We start from the raw sequence: 20,303 nt of genomic DNA, 5'->3' as shown, positions 1-20,303 counted from the left end.
CTTGTGCAAGGGGTGTTTGGCTCCTAAATGCCAAAGGAGAGGCCAAGATTAACCATTCACATACTCATTGGATATCCAAAGGTATCCAGGGATCCTGGATTAGATTTTACAGGGCATCCAAGGGCTTGTAGCCTGCATTTGGGATTGCATTCTTAGGGATTGGAACAAGGCCCAGACAGGGATTCCAAAGCCTACTCAGACTGGTGTCCTGGAAGCAACCGCACAGTGGACCTGAGTAGGAAATAAAGAGAGAGCTGTGAAGCCTTTACCATGTGAATGTCAAGCAGTAGGGACAGAGTTGGGCTTCAAGAACCAAGACTGTAGGTTCACTGTCTAAAGCTCTCATCCTGAAAATATGAGTCACCATCATCATAAATATGAGTTTTATGAGCACAAAGGACCAAGTATAACCTCATATGCTAAGGCACTAGCCTGCATTATGCTGGCAGGAGGCCTTATCAGGTGTCTAAGGTTTAGAGGGGTCAAGGACATTACATGAACACACAAAGAATCAACCAACCCTGGTTCATGGGGGCTCACGGAGACTGAACTGGCAACCAGGGACAAGTGTGCCTTTTTGTTTTCCACTTTTCTCAGGTATTAGTTCTGGTTTGGGGGCAATATTTGTATATAACCAATATAGGCTCCCTAGCTTTTTAACAGGGGCTAGATGACAGAGGATGCCTACTACAAGGGAAGCACTGGGTAGTTGAGGCTGTACTGTATTGCTTAGAGCAGTGGTTCTCAACTTTCCTAATGCTATTGCTGTGCCTCATTTGTGAGTCCCCAAAAGACCACCCAGGAGCTGATTACGATGTAATCACGCTAGAGTCTCTTTATTTCAAGCCCCAGCTTGGGCTTACTCATCACCAACCCAGATGCAGCAGGATGGGTTGGTGAAGCAGTCCTGAGCCCTCAATGGGACAAGGTTTTATAGGAAATGGAGAGCAAGGGAGGGGGTGTCCAGCCTGGCAGGCATCTAATTATATAGCTATTGTAAGCTGCCAGGTGGGTGCTCTGAAGCAAAACCATGGAAATCACAGTCTGAAAGTACATCTTAAACAAACAGACTAATCTTTGGTGAATTGTTGCTAGGAAGTAGCTAGGGAGTAACTCTGGGGTATGGGTCAAGGACAAGCCATGGATGGTTCCTGGGGTCCTTCCTGGTACTTGGGTGCTTCTTGGGTTCAGCTATAGGTAAAGTTCTCTCTCTCTCTCTCTCTCTCTCTCTCTCTCTCTCTCTCTCTCTCTCTCTCTCTGGAGTAGGTTTGACCTTTCATAGTGACCCTTTAATAAAGTTCCTCATGCTGTAGTAACCTTCAACCAGAGAAGTATTTCATTGCTAGTTCATAACTGTAGTTTCTCTATTTTTATAAATCCTAATATGAGTATCTGGTATTCAGGTCCTCTGATATATGATCCCTAAAAGGGGGTCCTGACCCACAGGTTGTGAACTGGTGGTTTAAGGAAACATTACTACAAGACACCTGCACATGTTCAGTGAAGTCTCTTTAAATTATTTTATTTAATTTATTCTTTAAACCATCTCTCTAGGTGATCCAGCCTACCTCAAACTCTGGGTTCTTCTGCTTTAACTTTCTAAGTGCTAGGATTGCAAATGTTTACCACCTCCTGGCTTGTTAGATGACTTCTAACCAGAGACTGTTTGAATCCGTGCAAGTAGAACTTGAAGGAATTGAGGGCCACCTTCGCTTTCCTACGTTAGTCATAGAAGTGCTGAGGCATCAGAAACCACAGAGAGGTTGTCTTGTCCTCAACCTGAGGGAGCTGAAGAATATAAGGCTGTCTACCCTGACTGCTGAGGAGCTGAGGGAGAGCAGAAGGAAGGATGGTCACAGGTAAGGTATGAGCCAAGAGACAAAGATGGTTGGCAGATCACCTTCTGAAGACTCTATTCTTTGTAAGCCCTCTAATACCTATCCATACAATAGCCTCTGCCTCCAATGAATCTGTGGAGGCTGTCCTGTGGCTGTTGTGGGGAGATCTGTCCTCAGGGAGCCATAGAATAACACTGGGATCAAGCTGAACCTGAGACCAGCCATATCCTCCCACCTGTCACTTTCTCTTTGGTAAAATAAACATCATAATTCCCACAACTCTTGAAGTGCCCAGAACACCATAAATGTTATAGTCTACACTAACACCATGGCATAATTTTCTCTACTCCTCCCAACCTCTCCCCACCCCCCTACCCCCAAGGGCAGAGAACAGGGTGGGCAGCCATAGGCTTGAGCTCCTGAGGATCTGACACGTGCTTTGTTGTGGTTTCTCTGAGTTTTGTTCTCTGAAACCAGCAAAAGAAAAGATCAGTTGTGCTTGGTGGAATTTTACAAAGAGGGATTGGGGTAGATATAGGGATCCAGTTCTGTGCTTGCTTGCAAACCACAAACCACACACTAGATTTCTTCATGATGTGTTGGGATGAACAAATCCTTCTCTCTGTGTGAACAAGAAGAAATGCTTCAGGCAGCAGATTAAGCTGTTCAGACTCTGGGATCTGAAGGAGGCACAGGCCAGGTCAGCAGGGAATGGCTTTTCTTTGAATCCTGAGAACAAAGGCTGCTAGCCTGGCTTCTCAGGGGATGAACAACACACTCAGCTTGCTACTGCTCAGCCCGTTTTCTTCTTGTCTTTTCCCTGGAGGTGTCCAAGTACAGAATCCAGCGTGAAGAGGGGTCACAGAGCAGCCATGAGGACAAGCGAGACCAACATAGCAGTGCGGACTGCAGCCTTCGACTTCATGCTTGTGTGGCATGCTAATGATATGTTTTAATGCTTATTATATAGCTCACCATGAAGGACCTTCACATCTTCAAGTAAAGTACCAAAGCACCACTCCACTGGACCACATGCTTTTAGCATCTAGTCCTTTTCCCTCTCTCCCCGCCAGTCACACTTGTTTAAGGAGAAAGAAAGGCTCAATCTGAGGTCAAGCAGGGTGAACTGCTTAGCGAAGTGTGTCAGATCCATACAATTTGGATCCTGATCCACCTAGCTTTGGTTCAACTCCCATAATGGCTTTGCTGCCACTGACAGTGTCCTAAATGACAGTCAGAGCTCAGCTCAGGCTGGACTAAGAAGGATTGCTGGCAGACAGATAAAAGCTTACACTCAGTATTCCCCCAGAAGTGTCTCTCGCCTAATCTCCCCCTACCTCTGGCAAATGGGGCATCCAGCTCCTTATTATGACATACCTGTAACGCACATCAAAGCTTACACTCCACTCACCCACCCTGCAGCTACTAGCTTTCTTAAAGTGAGCAAGGCTTTCTCTGCTGTTTGCTGTCCTCTCTGTCCCTGGAAAGATAACCCGGGCGGCTTTGGACTCTCTGAAATGCTTCTGGCTAGTCTCTCTCTACTACCCCAAAGGAAGCCATGTGGCAGTTGTATATTCTCAACAAACCTTCTTTCCTTCTGTGGCGTGGTCTAGTTTGGTAGTTTCCCTGTGCCATTGCTTACAATCTGCTTGACTCTAAATTTAGATAACGTGACTTACAGAAGTCCAATGTACTATCCATTGTACAGCAAGGCCTCATGTACCCCATACATCTACTTTTCAAAAAGAAAGCTTCATCTAGTCCCTGTTCTCTGTAAAAAAGGGCCACACGAGACAATGATGGAAGAACATTTCTCCAGATGGGCAAACATTGGCTAGGTGGGGGTGGGGTAGCTCCTATGAAAATGACCACACCGACACTGACACCTACAGATTGGAAGCTGTTCCAGGTAACTGTTCCAGGCCTTCCTTTCATCTTGTATTGGCCAGTCAATTCTGCATTGTCCCGACTTGAAGGACAGGCTCCAGCCCTAAGCACCCTTCTCCCGACCTTCACACTCACCTCACCATACCCCCACCAGCAGTCCCCCAACCAGCAGTCCCTCACCAGCAGTTGAGTGCTGCAGTTAGCAAATGTCTAGGAAAGGTGACTTCAGGTGCTCCAGAGCAGTGCTTGGACATAAAGCCACTGGCTCCACAGATGTTTCCACACATGTGGAATAAGAGGTAATATCACTGTGAGTCTCCAGGCCTGAGAAGAGTGGAATGAGCATTCAGAGGGATCTTAGAATCACAGTTCTCAGGATAGCCTTATCTCTCTCCATCAGAGAGAGCCAATGTGGCTCAGAGAACCATGGGTCCAGCGGTTCATGGGCTCAGGGATAAAGCATAAAACAACCTAATACCTTCCCATATCTTGATGGCTTCATAAGGGGTCAAAAGGAGAAGCTGCAGCATGAGAACTGGGTAGTCTCCAGCCTGGGGACTCTCCTCAACACACCCTCCCAGGGCTGGGAGTAAAGTGTGACTACTCAAACCTGATGTCCCATCACATGCCATCACAGCACTGTGCCCTCCTGATTTCTCTTCTCCAAAAGCTCATAGCTCTCTTGAGGTGATGGTGTGGCATTGATTATATCCCACAAACTCCGGAGGGTTCGTAGATCTGGATGAAACTCTGAACTGAGGTGTGCTCTGGGCATCTGTACCTTTCTTGCCCATCGGAGAACCTTCTGGCTCTACTAGATCAGGAAACATTGCATGATGTGCAAGGACAGGGTCAGGGGGTCCTCTGCATGCCTGCAGCTCCCTGTGAATCAGCGGTATGGAGAGTCCGTGCCATTCAGGTCTCTCTCTCTTGAGTAGTCCTACCTCCCCCCCCCCACCTTCAGGAATGTTGATTTTGAAGAGTGCTGGATGTGTCTCCTCACTCAAGGTGAGGAGAGGCAGAATCAAGAGTTAGAAGATACAATTTACTCTCAGCCCCAGGCACCATGGGCAGAGTCTTTCGAAGACAATGAAAATCTAGAGTCGGAAACAGTGACTGATATGGAAGCAGACCCAGGAGAGAAGTGGTGCACAGGGAGGTAGCAGAGAACCATCTGTGACTCGTTTCCCCTCCGTCAAGCCAGCATCTAGGTAAGATGCTTGGGATAAGGACTGGTGCCTCCTTCCTCAGTCCCAGTCTTCTCGCTGGTCCTAGACAAGTGCAGTCCATTAGCACTTTCGGTGAGGATGGACATAGCCTATGTGTTGGATGCCTTGTGCATCATCATTAGCCATGTGTAGACATGTGACACTGAAATCATGGCTCAGTGGACTGAGAGGCTATGTTCTTAAATTTAACTAATTGTAATAAATTTAAATACGACAATGGGTAGAACCAACCATATTGGGCAGTACAGATCTAGTCTCTTTCTTTACAATAGAATAAAGAGGAAACCGGCAGAATAGTTGGCTGTGTGGCCTTTTACTCAATGAGATGATTTAAATATGAATGTCCCCCCACAGGCTCATGTATCTGGTACTGGATCCCATTTGTTGGTGCTGTTTAGGGAAGTTTAGGAAGCACAGCCTTTTAGGAGACACAGATTAGTGGGTTAGGTCTGAGAGTGCATAGCCTGGCTCTGTGTCTAGCATTATTTCTCTGATTTGCATTTGCTACTGGGATATGAGCTCTCAGTTCCTGCCTCTTGCCTGCCAACTACAGTGGACTCCTATTCCTCTGGAACCGTAAGCTGAAATAAGTTAGTTCATCTATCTGCAGTCATGCATTCTTCACTACAACAGAAAAGTAACTACTGCACTCCATTTGGGCTAGCCAGGCCTACCTCATCCTGGCCACCAATACTCTCTAGTTTTCAGAAATTGGTTTTAACCCCACACTGCCTCAGTTTGTCTCTGTGCACACGAAGAGATGCTGAGCTCTGAGAGACACAGAAGTCTAAACACCTGAATAAACATCACTTAGATCAAAACATGACTGGAATCTCCTCAGCTCCTCATACACTGCACCCCAGCCTCTACCTACAGATAACTCCTACTTTGAATTTTCTAGTGAATAATGATACATTTGGGGCTGGTTTGAGCCTCCGTTTTAGGGTACTTTACTAGAATGTATGAGGCCCTGGGTTGCTCTATGCACCCACACAAACCCACAAAAATAAGCACAAATACACAAACAAGCAAACAATAACAACTCATCAGTTTGGCTCCTACTTTGGACCTAATGTAAATAAATCATATATTTGAGGGCAATATTCTACTTCGGTGATTCCATTCAGTAGTCTTCTTGTTAGGTTTATCTACATTGTTATGAGTACTTGTTATGAGTTTGTTCATTCTTGTTCCCATTTTTATTCTTGTTTGTGAATACATTATACGTTGTTTTCTAGTTTTTCTGTTGATGTGTATCTGGGAAGTTTCTGGTCAGAAGTGTATGGGTGACGTTTCTATAAGCCTTTGCTTACCTCTCTCTGGAGAGGAGCCATGCCGGCTGCAGACACAGCAGAGAAGTTACTCCAAGGGCAAAGAGATGCTCTTAGGAAGGGAGGGTTAGGAGGAGCAAGATGACAGCAAGGAATCTGTCCTTGTGCGGTAGAACTCTCTCCAGGCCGATGAATATGCATGCAGAAGGTATGCAAATGCGTGCTTTCGTAAATGCTGCCAAATAATTTTGCAAAATGGCTTTGCTAATTTACACATTCATCAGTAGCATGTGAACGATCTGGCTGTTCCATTAAACAGCACTGTGTATTTTTGATAATTTTAATTTTAGCAATTCTGAAGCATATATAGATTTTATGTATTTTGGGTACGATTATATATGCTCATATATCCATAGTGATGGTATTGGTCAGGGGTTTTAAGAGACAGAGAATTAATAGGAAGTGTGAACCGATCTGCGTCTATATCTGTTTCTGTATTCTCTATCATCTGTATATGTATCTACCTGTATCTGCTTCTATGTCTGTATCTGTGTCTGTGAGGGAGATAGGAAGGAGAGAGAGGGGGAGGGGGAGGGGGAGACGGAGACAGAGACAGACAGAGACAGAAACAATGGAATTGACATGTATTTGTTATAGAGTCCAACTAACTGGGTGAGGCCTATCCACAGTTTGTAAGCTGTTCTACTTTAGGCTTTCTGATTTGAACATTAATATCACTAAATCCCCTCACAGGAATATCCAGACTGGAACCAAACAAATACCTGGCTAGCATGCATTAGGCGAGTTCACCCATAAGTTGTACTACCACAATAGAAGTGGAACATCCTGTCGTAGAATAAGAGCCATTTATTCCCTTTTTACATGGCTGTAACTTACCTGCTTGATTTGATGTTTTTTTTTTTTTTTATTTTTTTCTAATTCATTGGAGACTATGTTCTCAGTAAGTGTATTTGTAAGATACATATGTGTTCTAGACACCATCTTCATTCTGTAGGGTAATTTTTGACTAGAATTTTAAAAATGCAAAATAATCCATACTTTTCATGATTATGGATTTTGTGGGTTTTTCCTGTAATACTTACCTACTACAAATTCACAAATATACTAAGTTATACCTTAATGTCTGTGTTCTTCACTTTGACATTTTTATCTGCAACTCAGTTTGGAAAAATCCATTTCTTTAATCCATCCCAGTGGACATATGGTATTGGCTATTGTTGTTGCCTTTGGATGCCTCTTAGAACTTGCAGTCAAGACCTCACTGCTGAAAACAACACACATGTTGCACACAGGAGTGGGAGGATTCAAATTGGCACTGACATGGAAGTGCTATAGGACTAGCTCTGTTATCATATGAAGTTACCGTGTAAGGTGCTACTGTAGTAAAGTAACTACAAGTTCTACCCATATGTAAAGTCTATGAAGAACAACAAAATGACCAGTACAGATAGATCCAAGGTGCAATAGTGGTACTTGATATCCTGAGGGTAAACAATAGCCATCTAATTATACTTAAGGCCTAATCAATAGGAGGGAGTTCATGTAAACCTAGCTACCCACCAATGCTTGGTAAGATCATGGTTCTGAGAGGAGAACTTGTTAATGCCATATTCTACATCAGTAAAACTCCCAACTGTATCATAAATATCTGTCACTATATCCACAGATAAGTGTAGCTGTCCCCATCAAAGAATCCTCTTTTTCAGCAGAGAGGAACCATAATAGAAATTCACAACTGGTAAAAATTCAGAAAACTACTGACTGTGGGGTACCTACACCCAATTTATGCATCAATAGCTCTCCACCTCAGGCTCAGCGAACATTGTGGAAGAGGGGGCAGAAAGACTGAAAGATCCAGAGGACTAGGATGTCTGCTGCAGGATAATGTCTTAAAGATATGGCAGGAAAGATGTAGTCATGAAAAGTCAACAATATAGTTGCTTAAATAACACATGCACAGTGATGCCACCCAATGACTTGCCAGAGTGGATGGAGAAATCTCATAAGGCCTCATCCCTGGGTGAAGAGGTACAGATAATTAATGGCTGCTAAGAGTAGAGAATCAATGTTCTCCACGGATGGGCCTCTGATAGGTTACCCAGTTGCAAGTGGTTATACTTAAACACATATACATAAGAACAAATCTAAACGGACTCATTAGGTCGTGCACACACACACACACACACACACACACACACACACACCCACCAATAATAATCAAAGAAGACATCTTGACATTAAAATAGAGAAGGGCATGGGAGGAGTTAGAGCTTGGAGACTGTGAGTTGGAAATACAGACATGTAAATGCAAGAAATTCTTTTTATTTTTTTAAAATTATATATTTTCTTCATTTACATTTCAAATGCTATCCTGAAAGTCCCCTATACCCTCCCCTCACCCTGCTCCCCAACCCACCCACTCCTGCTTCCTGGCCCTGGCATTCCCCTGTACTGGGGCATAGAATCTTCACAAGACCAAGGGCCTCTCCTCTCATTGATGGCTGACTAGGCGATCCTCAAATGCAAGAAATTCTTAAGAAAATAATAAATAATAAGCATTAAAATAACCGGAAGATGACTTCTCTGTATTTTATGAAAAAGTCTGTTTTTGGAGAAAACGACCAGTAGCAAGTAGCATCGTGACTGAAGGATGAGAAGAGAAATCTGTGATTATTGATTCAATTACTTTTTAAAAAGATTTATTTTGTCGTGTGTGTGTGTGTGTGTGTGTGTGTGTGTGTGTGTGTGCGCGCACACATGTACTTGAGATACCTGTACTTAAAAGGCCAGCAGAGAGTGTTAGATTACCTCGATGGTGATACAGGTGGTTGTGGGCCACCTAACATGGATACTGGCCCTGTGTAAGAGCAACACATGCTTTTACTGCTCAGCCATCTCTCCAGCTCCAACGCAGTTACTTTGATTTACATTATTCCATTTAGATTTTAATTTTTTATTATATTTGCCTTTCACTCATTAATAGAATGGGTATTTAAGGAATCTTTTAATAATTTCATGAGAATTTTATGTCATGGAATAAATTCACCATCTTTATTGGACAATAGCTGCAAGATCTATGTAGTTCCTGTTGCATTTGTGACATTGGACACTTATTCGCATGCTATGTTTCCTTCATGCATCTAGTGTTCACACTTATCTTGATCATCTCATGTTTATTTTCCTAGTCTTGACTCACTATTTTTTTTTTATCTTTTGAAAGTAAGGCTTAAAAAGTCGATTTTCATGCTTTTTTATGTATTTAAAAATACATAAATTTATGGTGATAATTATTTTTCTCTCAGCGTTCATTTAGCTATACCTTATAACTGATGTGTCATACCTTCATTTCCATCCACTCCATAATTTTAGTCTTTTCTTATGGTATGTGTCATTTAGAACTATATTCGAATTTTTCTGCCATCTGACATATTTGGTCATCTTTTATTATTTAATTTATTCTTCAGGCTCTTCTCTTGTCTTCTATCAAGTACTCAGCTTCTAGAAGTAGGGGTATAAGTTGTCATCCTGCCTTCCTCTTCTCCAAGAGCTCTACTATAGTGATTTTGCCTGTGAGGAGGCTAAGCAGTAAAATAGATAGCTCGTTTCTTCCCCAGGGAACTGAGCTCACACCAACAGCAAAGAGACAAAAGGCCTCAAGGCCTCCTGGGCAGCAGTGGAGGTTATGGTGAAAGGCAGCTGGAAGGAGATTTGATCACTTACTGAGGACATTGCCTGACTGTGGGTCAGTCAGTGTGAAGGAGAGCAGTGGAGCCAGCATCCTCTGGGGGCTGGGTGTGGGTGTGGGTGTGGGTGTGGGGGTGGGGGTGGGGGTGTGGGTGGGGGCACAGAACCAGCATCAAAGACAGACACCAGAAACTCTTTCAAAACGACTGTGATTTGATTAGTTTATAAAGCAATAGGTAAGTAAGCTAGTGGAAGAGGACAAAGGGAGACTCCAAGCAATTCCTGAAATTTAACAGCCAGCTGTGATTGAGCTTTGAGTAAGAGAAAGCAAGAGGAAGAGGTAAGCAAAAGGGAGCCTCTTTCTCCTAATGCCACTGTAGTCTCAGAGTGAGTTCCATCACATCCGAAGGACATGAAAAAGGCTTAAAATCACTCAGAGAAAACATTCACAGTTCAAAGAAATAAAGCAAATGAAGTAATGTTCAGACTCGGAGTTGGATTGCCAGTAATGCTATTCTTCAAAGACGATAAAAAAATAAATTATGCTCTAAGAAACAAAACTTAAAAGAATTGGTACTTAACAAACTCACAAGAAACATCCACCAAAGAGTACTCTCATGGCTAAAAGGACACTATTCGGGATGCTAATTTAAATCTACACTAAATTTAGAGAACAAATGTAAAAGGTAATTGTGTAAATAAACACATACACACATACATACACACACACACACACACACACAAAGGCACACAGGCACACCGCACAGCTCTGAATAGTGGATGTGGTTCCCTTCATTCTTTTTATAGTTAATTTCAAAATCAATTGTGCCAAAGACTCAGTTGGCTAGAATCAGGGGTAAAATGATTCTCCAGGAGAAATGGAATGCTCTGGCGATTGTGCTCCAGAATAAGAATTTTTGAAGATACAGAGCAATTCCTAGATGGATACACCATTTACATCAGTGCCAGAAGAAACAGTCTGAAGAGACCTTTAACTGGAGAGAAGACCAAAGCAGAAGTTACCACTGTCATCATCATTATCACCACCACCACCACCACCACCACCATCACTATCATAATCCCCATCACCACCATGACCATACATGCCAAGATGACTGACTACTGCTTAAGTATACAAACATTGAAATAAGGATTATTACCAATTTTCACATTTTCAAACAGAAGCAAACAGAATACTTCATAACTTGTGGCCAACAGGAAGTTGTCCCAGGTCTGCAAGGTGCACCTATATCTCCAAACTAGATGGAGATGATCATCTCAATATATTTACAAAAAGGACATGAAAAACAAACACCTTTCATTGTGAAAGAAAAAAAACAAAACAAAAGAAAACAAATAAAAATACTAGACTAGAAGTACATGGTGCTTCTTTAACCCATAAAGGACACAAGCCAAAAGCACACAATACCAAAGCTACACAGAGAAACGAGCACAACCCCGTGGCTACACTGAGAAGAGTGTGCGATACACAAGGCCAGTATCTAAAGTCATAGGATTTCTCATGGAGAATTGATTTGAGCTATGAGTTTACATTACTCTGAGTGAAAACACTGGGTGATCATGTAGAATGAAAGCTGAATATTATTTTGATAGTATTTCCTGTCTGATTTTGCCTGGCATGTGTGTGTGTGTGTGTGTGTGTGTGTGTGTGTGTGTGTGTGTATGAGCAAATGTGTAATGTATCTGAGTGTATGTGAATGTATGTGAGTGTGAGTGAATGAGCATGTGTGAGAGCAAGTGGTTGTGTCTCAATGTGATGTGTCTTGGTGTGATGGGTCTCAGTGTGATGTACGGTTTGTGTGTCACACTACATGGGAGTGTATTTGTGAGTGTGAATGTGTGATGTGTGTGAGTGCATCTGTATGCGTTTGAAGTGTGTATCTCTTGCAGTCCTCTTGCTTTTAATTTCTTTTTGTCTTTAACTGTTCCAGTGTGCATTCTGCAAATAAAGTTGCCTCATGTTTTTGTAAACTGCTGTGAAGTGGTGTGCCAAGTGATGGATTATTCCAGTAACAATTAATGTAATTACTAATATACTCAGGTTTAATCCTGACATCTTAATGTTTTCTCTCACATAGCTTTGTCATTCATATTTCTATTTTTCCTCTTTTCCTTCTCTTTTTCTGAGGTGAAATAATAATCTCAATTTGTTTCCATTATTGACATTTTAGTACCATTTTATCACTCCAGTAGGTGATTTCACATATTCTAATAAAATTGAATTTAGTGCCTTATGGCTTCTTTGCAACTCAAGAAGTCACCAGAGTTTTCTTTTGTATTTACTGTTTTCCATGTTTGCTATTTTACCTTTTTATGTATCAAGGCCTTGAAAGTCAGCATCAGAATAGCTGCCCTTAGCATTTTAATAGTTAAACTGTCAAATTTTCATATTAGCAACGTATTTACCCTTACTCTCTTACTCTCTCCCACAATTATGTGTGTCTACCTGCGACTTTTTTTCCCCTCCATTTGAAACATTTTCTAAAGTTCCTTCAAAAGGATTTTTCAGTGACAAAGCCCAGTTCTTTTTGCTGGGGAATGTCTCCATTTTCCTCTCCTTTTAAGAGTGTACCTGCGGGAGCACCAGCTTTTCTTTGCAGCCCTTTAACTCAGCAGTTCCTTTGTCTCTGGGCTTTCGCACTTTTCTTTCAATGTTGTCCTTTATTCTTGAGCTATTATTACTGCTATTCTTCTAAAAGGAATGCACACCCTGTTGCCTTGGAGATGTTAGTGCCCATGGATCTAGTATCTACTTGCAGTTGCTCACACAGATGTCTTTACACTTTTCCTGCTTCCATTTTGCTAACCTTCCTGACTCTGTAGAGATCTTCTGTCACTGTTTTAATGTTCCTGACAGTAAGTGTTTGAAGACTTTTCTTTTTATTCTCAGAAGCAAAAGCATCTCAAAGTTTCATGGGAAGGGATGAGAGAAGTATAGGGGGTGAGTATATTCAAAATACATTGTATGAAATTCTAAAAGAACTAATGGAATGTTAATTTTTTCTCCCTTTCAATTTTTAGTTTTCATTTTTGGGATCTGAATTATCCATATTAAATCTTTTTACTACAAGTCAGTGTGTCAACTCTTACTTTAACCTTAACTTGTAAACTTGAGCTGAAAAAAAAAAAAAAAAACAGTTGCTAAAGAATAATAGCATTTAATAGCCCAGGCTGCCCTGGAACTCAACCCATTCTGCCTTGACCTCACAGGGATCCTTCTGCTTTCTAACTGCTGAGTTTAGACTCGAGTTTCCATGCCCGACTCTTAGTGGGCTCTTTATATTTGAATGTAGTTTTTTTTTTTTTTTTATTGTTGTTGTTTTTGTTTTTTGTTTTTTATGCCTGGCCTCTTGTCCATAGTATATACTTCTTTATTTTTTTACCCAGTAACACATGCCTCTCTTTATTACATTAGATATTTTCAAAAATTATTTCATTTCCAAAATTAAGGTCAATATTTGGAAAGCCTGGTTGGTATTTCTTACCATTTAACATTTGTAAAATTTCTGTTTGCCAAAATGTAAGAATATGACAATCTTATATGAAAGTTAATTTGATGGAATTACAAACATACAGGACTTAGGATAAAGTTTATCTCAGTTGGGGAGTTGTAAGGAGATAAATGTTGGGTAGAAGTTTTTGACAAAATTCCAGCTTTTGTTTTGGCTTCCAGATACTTACTGCTTTGTGGCTTTGTTTAATTTGTTTAGTTTTTGTTTGAGAATTTCATGCACGGGTACACTGTATTTGTATCGTGGCTACCATGGCTTCTCCAACTTCTCCCATGTCTCCATCCATACTCTCTTTGTTTTACTCTCCCTTTTCTTCTCCATTTACAACGACTGAGTCCAACCAGTGTTGCTCATGGTTTCAGGTTTTCAGAGCTGACCATTTAGAACTGGGGTCTCATCCTTGAAAAACAAAAGGAAAACAAAACCAAAAACCCAACTAAAGGTAAAACCAAAACTTGGTTTTCCTTCCTCAGTAGCTGCTAACTATAGCTATTCGCATAGGAATGGGACCTTGTGAAACCTCCTCCATCCATACCAGCATGTTGATTGGTATTGTCTTTTCAGGTCTGGTGCAGGAGTTGTTGAGAGTTCATAAAAAACTATCACTCAGCAGTGTCTAGTCCTCAGGCTCTTACAAAAATTTCTTCCCGACGTCCATGGAGTTCTCTGACCATTGGTTGTGCTATAATACTATCATTTCCACATTTCTGGGAACTTGAATGTTCATGAGAGAGTACATCAAAAAAAAAAAAAAAAATCAGAGATTCTTCTCTCATTGAGATAGTCTACTGGAAAGCACACCTCTTTCAGTAATATATCTCTTACTGAAAGGAATATATCTCTCTGGTGTAATAGTGCGAAGCGTTGGTCTTCTCTAAACCCAAGGAAACCAACATAGCGGTGGCACATTTGTGGTCTACTTGAGAATGTGTTGGGAAAATTCAAGTGTGATTTGATGGAGAGATAGAGAGCATACTAACTCATCACTTTCAAGTGAGAGTTCCAAGTATACCGAGCTTTATGTATTTTTTGTTTTTGTTTTTTTATTTTGGCTCCTAAAGAATCTTATTAGCTTAGGAGTGAGCAATAGACTACCAGGTAACCCTAGAGTCCCTGAGGATCCACTCAGAGGCCAGGGGCTTTCGGAGTTTCTTGTCTTTCAGTGGTCTATGTTCAGATGTCCAGAACAGCCTCCCAAGTTCTCAGGCTCTGAGGGACTGCATATTTCCCACTAGCACTGAAGGACTGTGCTGGGTAGCTTTACATTGACTTGATGCAAGCCAGACATTTGAGGAGGGAATCTCATCTATAAAAATGCTTCCATAAGAGCTGGTGAGATGGCTCAGCAGGTAAGAGAACCTGACTGCTCTTCCGAAGGTCCTGAGTTCAAATCCCAGCAACCACATGGTGGCTTACAACCATCCGTAACAAGATCTGGCGCCCTCTTCTGGAGTGTTTGAAGATAGCTACAGTGTACTTACATATAATAAATAAATCTAAAAAAAAAAAAAAAAGAAAGAAACAGTAATTAAAAAGATGTTTAAAAAAATGCTTCCATAAGATGAGGCTGTAAGTAAATCTACAGGACATTTTCTTAGTTAGTGACTGATGGGGTGGACCTAGTCCATTATAGGTGGGGCCATTTCTGGGCTGATGGTCCTGAGTTCTATAAGAAACAGACTGAGCAAGCCATGAAGAGCAATCTAGTAGGCAGCTCCCCTCCATGGCCTCTGTGTATTGCCTCCAGATTCCCGACTTTTGTGAGTTCCTATGCTGGCTTCATTCAATAAACAATGATATTGAATTATAATCCAAATAAACCCTTTCCTCCACATCTTGCATTTTGGTAGTGGTATTTCATAGCAGCAACAGAAACCCTAACTAAGACATATTGGTACCAGGATTGTGGAATATTTCTGTGACAGATATGACCAGAGGAGGATTTTGAAAGGACTTTGGAACTTTTTACATGAAATCCATTGGATATTCACAATTTGGTGAGCTTTTCTGTGGAAGTTTGGATGCTAAGAATGTTAGGGTTAATACAGAGGATGGTCCTGGCCTGTGAAGTTTCAGAGTGAAGTTTAAAGGCTTTATGGGGATATTTTCTTATTTTGAAATAAGATTCTGTGGTTCTGGTTAGCCAGAGCTGAAGAAACAACTGTGTTTAGCCAATTAGCAGAACAACTAAAGTAAACCCTTTGCTTTTCTTGGCTACTCACTGCAAGCCGGCTGGAGCTGGGAAACTAGTGACGATGAAGAGCCTGGCAACTTTGAGATGAAATCTTCTGGAGAGTGTTTCCTGAGAGATTCCCACGTAGAAGCTGTGTTCCAGAGGTGGAACCCCATGGTTGTACCGCAAGTTGGCAAGTGAGTTTGAACTTTGTAGTGTAAGAGTCACCCAGGTGGTTCTGGTTTTAGAGGGATGGAGGGGTGCTAGAGGGCATCAGAAGCCTTGGCACCTGAGAGCGTAGCAGAGGTCATTCTGTGAAGGTGCCGCAATCATGGCAGTTTGCCCCGGCCCGAGGGACACTTTATTCCATGGTCCTCGAGGGGGATCACAAACCTAGAGAGAAATGGGAGTAAAGAAAGAGACGTAGACCATGCATGTTTGCCATAGTCTCTTTTACTAAGGGGAGATGCTCAGGTTAAATACAATTTGGAGAGGGGTGATCAAAGGTATACAGTGAGAGAAATAATTGGGAAGAGTTATTTGCAAGTCTAATACATTTAGTGATTCATCTAGGGTCCTTGGCGCCACTGCCCTGGGACATAGGGCGGCTTATCTAAGAATGCTATCTCAGAGTCCGGATCCTCCTGACAGTTCAAGGTGACAGCTCTGGGCAGCTCNGGAATGTGAGAAGACTCCCTCAGTCCTTGATGTCTGTTTAGGTCTTGCTGGTTCCCAGGAGTGGCCTTGCAGAGAGAGGGGGAAGGGCTCTTGACAAAGAACTATGTGGCTCTTAGCTGCATACTGTGAAAACACCTGGGCTGCGGGATGCCCTGGGTATAAGATGCCTGGGTTGTGGGATGCCCTAGATGTAAGATGCCTGGGCTTTCTCAATCTGGTCTCTGACAGCAGTTCAAGACCCAGGATTGAAGGAATCATGCAGAGAAGCTGGGGCTTGGCTCCATGAAGAGAGTCCCTGAGAGGGCTGAACTGGTGAAAGTGCAGCCCAATTGCAGCAGATGACCCCAGTATTTTGAAGATGCCAGAACCATGGAGTGAGCACCAAGAATAGCAGCAGCAGCAGTGGAGTGGAGCCAGCCAGAGCCTAGAAGACTTGTGTGTTTCTGAGGTGGAACCAGAGAAGTGATCCAAGCTCCTTGGAGGAACACAGAAAAATCATAAGTGAATCCCAGCTATTGGAAGTTTTATTTATACACTTGGAGTTTGGTTTTTGATATGTGCACATTGTGACTGTGCCCGAGTTCTGTTCTTCCCTACTGAAGTGAGAAAGCATTTAACTTTTTTTTTTTTTTAATATTTTATAGGATCCCATAGTTGGGATTATGAATGTTAAAGAGATTTTAGTCTTTAGAAGAGACTTTGGATTTTTAAAATGATTGAATTAAAAAGTGTTTGAATTTGTAATGACTGAGACACTTTAAGTTTGTAAAATCTTTTGTGGTGTCAATATTGGGGATGAATAAGAAATGAAAGGTTGAGGCCTAAAAATGATTTGTTTCTATATCAAGCTGACAAGGGATGAGTTGTGCTTGGTAGTTTGTGTCAATTTGACACAAGCTGAATTCATCTGAGAGGAGGGCATCTCAATGAAGAAAATGCCTCCATGAGATCCAGTTATAAGGCATTTCCTTAATAAGTAATTGGTGGGGAAGGGCCCAGTCCACTGTGGGTTAGGCCATCCCTGAGCTAGTGGTCCTGGATTCTATAAGAAAGCAGGCTGAGCAAGCCATGAGGAGCAAGCCAGTAAGCAGTGCCCTTGCTTAGCCTCTGTACCAGCTCCAGCCTCCAGATTCCTGCTCTGTTTGAGTCCCTGTCCTGACTTCCTTTAATGATGAGCAATAATATGGATGTGTAAGTCAAATAAACACTTCTCTCCCCGATTTGTTTTTGGTCATAGTGTTTCGGCCCAGTAATAGTAACCTGACTGATATTAAGAAAGCACAACTCTAGAGCTAAGAATAGAAATGCGACTGCCCATAGACTTTTCCATAAGCCATTCATGTGGGTGTTGTCCCTAAATATATAGGTCATCCTGCAGCCTGTTTAGGAGAGCCCTGTACAGGGAAGGGCTCCAGGAATTTTTCTGGTGCTGCAGAGATAGCTAGCTTTGCCTTACTTCCTGGCCTGTCCCAACCTCTATTTTCTCTGAGTATGGGTTTTGAAAAGATGTGGGGAAACCTGCTTGGCCTCTTCAGCTCACCACACCCCTTGCCCTCTGTGGCTTTCCTTTTCTAGAAATCTCTTAAGGCACCAGAATGGTCCTAAAGCTATAATGTTTCACTACTCTGTGCATCAAGTACAAACACAGATTCTGGAAGACAAGGAAGGAAGGCTATCCCCTAGCCCCACATGTGCAGTGGCCTGAGTCTGCTGGGAGATAAAAATGTTTCTTCTTCCTGCAAACAAACAAACAAACAAACAAACAGGGTCTGGGAAAAGCTTAGGAAACCTGGTTCCTTGATGCATTGGTTCTGTTCTTCTCAAATCACTTGATATGTAGCACATGGTGGTACTGGAAGTGAGTTTACATGAACTTTGAGCTTATACAGGAGGCAGAAGATAATGTCATCTATTAGCCTAGATACCTAGTGTCTGCTGAAATTCCCCTCTGAAACACCTGGTTTCATGAAAAAGTATTACAATCTAAGAGTATTTAAAATGGCTCTTAGACCATGCCAGGTTTTTCCTTTGCTCATTGATTTATATTTATAAACAAATCTATGAATTATATAATCATATACATTTCTGATCTATGGCAGGAACTCTCTTGGGCCCATAGGAGCAAGAGGCTTCTCTCTAGTTCATGCGCGTGCCATGTTTAGAACTGAGATTAGCACACAACACAGGCTAAGTGAGACCCTCTGATCTGGAACACTAGAACACTCCCAGAACGGACAGCACTTTAGGCATCGAGGGTTTCTCAGAAGGGCATTTGAGTAGCCATGAGGACATGTAGGCAAGGTAGTGGAAGTTTGTACAGAAGATTTTATGTGATATTAATGTTCAAATCGGAGAGTTTAAAGAGGATCAGTTTCCAAATTGTGGATAGGCCTCACTCAACCAGTTCCAAAAATTATATGTCAATTCTATTAAATTTCTCTCTCTCTCTTTCTCTCTCCCTCCCTTCCCTCCCTCTTTCCCTCAGAGACACAGACAACATAGACAGAGATGATACAAAGATAATACAGACACAGATTAGTTCACATTTCCTATTAGTTCTCTGTCCCTGAAAACCCCTGACCAATGTCATCACCATGGATATGTGAGCATGTATAATTGTACAGTTCAGGGGACAGTGAGAGTGTCAGTGTCAGGGAAAATTCACACCATTGATGATGTACAGCCACAGGAGATGAGACATGAATCATTTGCTCTGTTAAAATGCGAAGATGAAAGATCAAGGCACAGTGGGGACAAGGCCCTGCCTCAAGGGTCACATGATAAATGCAGCTTGACTTGGGAGTAGGGATGCGGGAGTGTAGGTGGGTGGCAGATTCAGGGAAGGTTCAGCTAGCTCCTGCTCACAGTATGCCCACACTCCCCGCAGAGAAGAAAGACAGACTGAGGACAGTCACAAGATGTGTGGAGTACAGTTGCCAAGGGCTGAGTCAGGATGGGTAGGAGAAGGGAGGTCACAGCAGTGCCTTTAGCAAGGGTTTTCTGATTCAGGCTGTAAAAACGACACATATGTGGTCTGCGCTCATGCACTGTCAGGGGCTACACTGGTTCAGGAGCAACCTGCCTGTGACACAGCCAGGTGTCCAGGCAGCGCTTGGAGCTGCAACTCAAGCCACTCGTGGAGCCCAGAGTGCTTTGAAGGTGAAGAGTCTTGTCTGGTTCCTACTGAGCTGTTAGGAAAGAGTGCTCACCAGAGGGAGCACCACTGTGCACAGCTACAAGTGTAACAGTGGCCCTTACACTTCCACGGGCCCCTGGAGACTTTAGGCCAAGAGCAAAAAGTCCACAACTTAATGTCAGGACAGGAGGCTGGCAGGTGGCTCGAGGCCTCTAAGGCAGTGGGAAGGTGGTTCCTGAATAGTTAGTTGGCCATAAGCAACTTGGACGGAGGGATTAAACAGGCAAGCAGCTGCAGCCAGAGGGGAGAAAAGGAGCAGGGCGCAGGTAGGAAAGAGAGCGCTTCTCTACAGGGCTGCTGCTGATTTCAGGGTAAATTTCCTCCCGTGATTGTATTTTATTTCAGAGCCATTAAGATAATATTGCTATTCTTTCCATGTCAGCGATATCGCTACCTTATTTGCATATTCCGTGAATTCCTTTACTCTGCGCTGACACAGTTCTGCGTCCCTAAGTGGTGTTTTGAAAGGGATGGGCAGAGAGCCAACTGCCAAGGTCAGGCTGTCAACTTTATTCCTGTCTCTGGGCTGACCAGTCTCTCTCAGGGCTGGAGCACTTTCCCTGGGGCGGGGGGGGGGGGGAAAGGGCCGAGGGGACGGGCAAACTTGTGTTCCATGGGCTGGGCTCCCAGAAACCACACTACTCACCTTCTGGGAGGAAAGATGGTCTCTTGTCTAATATCACATGACCCAGGAGCTGGGCACAGACAGGCTATAACAACCTCCAGGGTGGAGCCACCAGAGCAAAGCCAGGACCCAAAGTTTCTAGCATGTGCTGAATAATATTGTCATGTA

The sequence above is a fragment of the Mus pahari genome, chromosome 10, assembly GCF_900095145.1.
Source record: "Mus pahari chromosome 10, PAHARI_EIJ_v1.1, whole genome shotgun sequence".
Taxonomy (NCBI): Eukaryota; Metazoa; Chordata; class Mammalia; order Rodentia; family Muridae; genus Mus; species Mus pahari.
Note: the sequence above shows the minus strand (reverse complement) of the source record.